The sequence below is a fragment of the Salvia splendens genome, chromosome 18 (assembly GCF_004379255.2).
Source record: "Salvia splendens isolate huo1 chromosome 18, SspV2, whole genome shotgun sequence".
Taxonomy (NCBI): Eukaryota; Viridiplantae; Streptophyta; class Magnoliopsida; order Lamiales; family Lamiaceae; genus Salvia; species Salvia splendens.
Window position 1 is genome coordinate 12,471,893 of NC_056049.1, and position 6,000 is coordinate 12,477,892.

The window sequence follows — 6,000 nt, forward strand, 5'->3', positions numbered from 1 at the left end:
ACAACCTTCGTATCCACCATACCTACTCCCACTAACCTCTTGTATATGGACAGGGGTAACACATTTATGGATGCTCCCAAGTCACACATAGCATGCTCAATTTTTACATCGCCGATGGAAATAGGCAAGGTGAACATACCTGGGTCATTGCATTTCGAAGGCATCCTCCGCTTCTGAATTACCGCAGACACATTCTCGCCTATCAAGATTTTTCCACTAGGTCTAGCCTTCCCAGCTATAAACTCTTTGATGAACTTGCTGAAAACTGGCATTTTCAAAGCCTGTAAGAAGGGTAGATTTATCTCCAGTTTCCCGAAAATATCCATAAGATCCACTGGCTCATCCTTCTTTTTCTTTGCCTCTCCTCGGTTTGGGAAAGGTTTTGGTCGTTTCCCGGTTCCGGAACATTCACCTGCTGAAGATTCATCGACTCCTTTTTTCTCTACCAATTCCGGTTCTGGATCTAGGAAAAATGGTTCGATTGTCCTGGGCAGCCGTTTCTCTAAATCTCCTGCCTGAAGTTCATCTCTGTTTTTTGATTCAGTGGTTTTTTCCTCTGTTTCCTTATCCTTAATGGGGGTCGTGACCTCCCTGTACCTCATGACCGGCCCTTCGTACTCCTTCCCAGATCTCAGCGTGATCTGGCTAATATTGGCTTTGTCAGGTGGTCTTACCGATGCAGGAATCTTGCCCTCGTTTCCCCGCATATCACTCAAGGAAGTAGCTATTTGAGACAACTGTTTGGCCAACATATCCATTGCCGCCTTCTGTTCTTGCTGCGCATCCTGAAGCTTGTGGACCACATCATTGTTCGACTATAAATTGTTCTGAATGTGCTGCTGGGAACTAACGAGGTCGTGAACCATCTCATCAAGGTTCCTTGGTCTAGAGCTTGGCTGACTAGGGCCTGGCCCTATATTTTGGTTTGTTCCACTTCCTTGGCCTGGGCGAATGTGCCCTTGACCTCCTGGATTGTTGTTGAAATTGCTTCCTTGACCTGGGTAAGGTGCTTGGAAATTCCTTTGATGTGGTGGTACATAAGAATTCCCTTGATAATTTTGATTCTTGTTTCCCCAGGTCGAGTGATTTCCTTGATTACGGTTGTTCCAATTTCCTTGCCCCTCATGATTTCTCCAGTTACCCTGCCTCTCGGGCTGCGGTGCGGACTGTATACTCAGTTGGGGTGCTGGCTGGCTTTGCTCGTTTTCAGACCATCTAAAGTTCGGGTGATTCCTCCAGGGTGCATCTCTTTGTCTTCCTTGGTTCCAACTTCCATCAGGATTCCAACTTCCCATCGCGTTCGCCTGGGCCTGGTAATCACCTTCCTGAGGTCCGTAATATTGCTGGAGTTGATTATCTACTGGACCTAACAACTTAGCAGTTTCCCTTGGTGCGGCTGTATTAGTTTTTTCGATAGCATTCAGCAAGGCTTTCTCCAGCCTATCAATCCTTGCTTCAACTTTGTCATCCTCCTGCTCCCTCAATGCATTCACAGAGCCTTTTCTCACAGCATTCCTCGTACTGTCATACGCCTTCTTGGCGTCGATTAATCTTCCCAAAATCTCTCTTGCCTCACTTCCTCTCTTTCTTGTAAAATTCCCCCCGCTCGAGGAGTTCATCAAATCCTTAGACTCGGGAGTTGCCCCTTCATAAAACAGAGAGTAGGTCTCTGCCTCTATCATCCGATGATTCGGGCATGCGTCCAGCAATCCCTTGAACCTTGACCAGTATTGGCTCAATGACTCATCGTAATCCTGCTTGCATTCCACTATCTCCTTCTTCAGAGCGTTCGTCTTGTTGGATGGAAAGAAGTAATCTAGGAACTCCAATTTAAAGTCCCTCCAGGTGCGGATAGAATCCGGGGGTAATCTCAACAACCATGTATTTGCCTCCCCCTTTAGAGTGAAAGGAATCGCGCGCAAGCGATAGTCCTCCTCTGTCGCATCATTAGGCCTCCTTTGAATGCCACATAACTTGCTAAACTCGTTCATAAACTCGTACGGGCATTCACTCCTTCGCCCAGAAAATGTTGGCAAGACACCTAACACATTCGTTTTGATCTCAATAGATCTCTGACGTGGGTTCATCACTATTGCGTGTGCTGGTTCTCCATCGAGATGAGCCGTTAGTGACCCTATTTCTGGATCTGGGTCCGCTACGTGTGCCATCTCAACTTCCTCTTCCTCCCCTGTTTCTGACTCTGTTTCCGATTCTGGTGGGGACTCCGGATCTGTTCGTCCTGAAGATTCCCAAGATTCGTCACTCAAAAACTCAGTCGGGAACGGATCTCCCGTCGTGAACCCTGATCTGGTAGTCACAGTGGAGGCTGTATCCTTGATCTTCCAAACGAACTGACCGTATTTCCAACCAGACGAGTTACTCCGGTGGAAGCTCCTGCTCATGTACTACAAAGAAAACGGAAAGAAAAAGTAAATTAAAATTATTCACACCAAAAACTCTAGGCACTAACACAAAGTACGCCATCCATCCCCGGCAACGGCGCCATTTGAAACGAGGATTTTCTTCTTTTATCGCGTGTGCACAGAAATAGATCACTGCAAGCGCTTGGTCAAGACACCACGCTCCTTAAATCCACTAGAGCACAAGGTCTAGGAACTTAAGAGAACATAAAGTGCTTGGTCGTTGGACACACATCGACTCCCCTTCAAAAAATATAAATCCCTCAACCCGAATACTATGAATTAGTATAGGGAAGTGGGGTCGATCCCACAGAGATGGACTCGCAAAGTAGTGCTCAGAGACTTTGGACAGACAAATGGCTGCTGCCACGCAACAAAAGGGTTGAGAATTTTAAACTAACTCTAGATCTAGGCAGAAAATGTAAATGCTAGACCTAGGACATGTTAAACTTGTAAATTCAGACTTCGACAACAAGAAACATAACCACTTCCTAGACAGTGTAAACAACTACTTAATCTAGCTAAACAGAATATGACTGAAAGTGGGGACCATAATTCCAAAAATGGCAAGTACGGAAAGAACTGCAGATTAACAAACTCTGACGCTAGCTCGCAGCAAAATGCATCTTCTCCACCCAATTGAACTTGCAGATGAACAAACAGAGCAAAAAGCGAGATTCGAACAGAATATAGAGATTTGGTCGTCGTTATCTTGCTGCAACTCGGAAACACATCAGATCTGCGTACACTAGACGGAATGAAAGAAAAACACGTAAACTAAGCATGAAAATCAGATCGAAACTACTCAGATTCACGTCAGAATGCTTGATCCACTCCGGATCCAAGACATCCGAACCCAACAACCAACAAATCCAGCAAATCCAACCAAAATCTTCCACAATCCAACTCCAATCTCCCAGATCTGACCATTAACCTGCAATAACTCAGTAAACAGCTGCGAAACGCATCCAACTCAGACAATTTAAAAACTCCAAAATCTCAATAAGCGAAACGATCAAACCAGAAATCAACACAATCGCCATAACGGAAAATCAAACTTGCTTTTAAACCAGAAACTATTCGGTGAAAACAGCGAACCGAGCTTCGAACAACGAAGCTCGGCAGAGTAAGCAAAATGCGGAAAGCGGAAAATAAATTGTTTCTTCGCTCCTAACAAGAGCGGTGTTACACCATTTCGGAAGCTAAGATGAAACCCGGACGTGCGAACTGAGATCTCCTCAAAACTAGTATCAAGTGTGTGTGTGGGAAAGTGAACTAAGCAACAGACTGTGGTGAGGTCTCCCCCGGGAAGATCCCTCCAGCTTGCATGCTTCTGCCTTTTATAGATGCGGACATAGCCCTTGAGTCTTCGTAGAAATCTCTATTCTACCCTTCAACTCTGGAGCTTCCTCCGTCGAGCAATTCTCTTCATAATCGTTCACTAAATCGCCAGTTCCTCGACCTTGTGATTTTTTGGTCTTCTTTCCTGGACCTGGCGAATTCCTTCACACACCTGGCTTAAAACGTGCGTTAGTCCTAGTAAAATCACGAATTAAATCCCTAGACCCATGCATGAAATTAGCCTTATCAATAGCATAAAGACTCGTCTTGCTGTTAGATACATTCAGTGCTATACCACGCCAACGTCATCTTATATCAATAAGGCTTAGAAATAATCGGACTGATATTGCAACCTTTCACGATAGGTAGTCTAGGCCTATCTGGGTTGTGAAATTCTTCTTTTTTTTTGTTCAGAACTGACCGTGTTACCTTAAAGTGGACGACGCCCACAACCGGTCTACTAAAACAAAGACTTAGACTTTGTTACGTTCTTATACATTTAAATATGCAATAAACAACCATTAAATGTAAAACATAACAACATTATGACAGAAATAATCTACTTTATTCATTGGAAAATAACAAGTAGAGTTTTATAGTATCCAGTCACTCGAAAGGTGATTTCTAGTATACAAAACCCTAACAATCTCCCACTTATACTCAAAACAACTTTCGAGTATACAAAAAAATAGTGCACACGTCTAAATTTCTCCCACTTATACTGAAAGCGAGTTGAGGTCTTGAATGAGTCGAACTCCCATCCCTTCAACGTGGCATTCGAATGGTTTCACCGCCAAAGCCTTTGTAAAAGGATCTGCCAGGTTGTTCTCTGACGCAATCTTGACCACTTGTATATCTCCTCTCTGCACTATATCTCTAATGATATGATACTTCCGCTCTATGTGTTTGCTCGCTTTGTGAGCTCTTGGTTCTTTCGAGTTTGCCAAAGCACCAGAATTGTCACAATAAATGGTGATGCTCTTGGGCAGATTCGAAACCACACCTAAATCCATAAGGAAGTTCTTGAACCATACTGCCTCTTTTGCAGCCTCCGAAGCGGCCACATACTCGGCTTCCATGGTCGAGTCCGCGATGCATTTCTGCTTCACACTCTTCCAAATTACGGCTCCACCTCCTAAGATGAACACATATCCTGAAGTAGATTTTTTCGAGTCCTGATCAGCTTGAAAGTCTGAGTCAGTATATCCCAAAGGACAGAGCTCGACTACATTGTAAACTAGAGCATAGTCCTTAGTCCGTTTAAGGTACTTGAGTATGTTCTTTACGGCAGTCCAATGTGCTTGGACATGATTCGACTGATATCTTGCCACCATGCCAACAACAAAACAAATATCAGGTCTAGTACAAAACATAGCATACATGAGACTTCCAACTGCCGAAGCTTATGGAATCCTTCTCATTTCCTGTATCTCAGATGGTGTTTTAGGGCACATCTCTTGAGATAAATGGATGCCATGTCTAAAAGGTAAGAAACCTTTCTTGGCGTCCTGCATGCTAAAACGACTAAGTACTGTGTTGATGTACGGTTCTTGAGATAAGCACAACATCTTCTTTTCTCGATTCCGAAGAACCTTGATCCCGAGGATGTGTCCCTCGTCTCCCATATCCTTCATCTCGAACTGGTTTGACAACCATGTTCGTACTGATGACAACATCTTTCTATTAATTCCAATTAGAAGAATGTCATCTACATATAAAACTAAGAACACCACATTCCCCTTATCAACTTTCTTATATACGCAGCTTTCACTTGGGCACTTTTCGAATCCAAACTTGCGAACAGTTTGATCGAAACATTGGTTCACGATCTAGATGCTTGCTTGAGGCCATAAATGGCCTTCTTAAGCTTCCAAACCATGTGTTATTTGCCCTTTATGGCATATCCTTCGGGTTGTTCCATGTAGATGGTCTCCTCAAGACCGACGTTTAGAAACACAGTCTTAACGTCCATCTGCCATACATCCCAATCCATATAAGCTGCAATAGACAATAGTATCCGGATCGATTTGAGCATGGCCACTGGGGAGAAGGTCTCGTCATAATCGACGCCTTCCTTTTGGGTATACCCCTTGGCCACAAGTCTTGCCTAAAAGACTTTAACTCGTCCATCGGGTCCACGTTTACGCTTATATATCCACTTGCTCCCAATGGCAGTACAGCCTTCGGGTAGGACGGACAAATCGTAGACGTCTTTGTCTATCATAGATTGTAGTTCTGA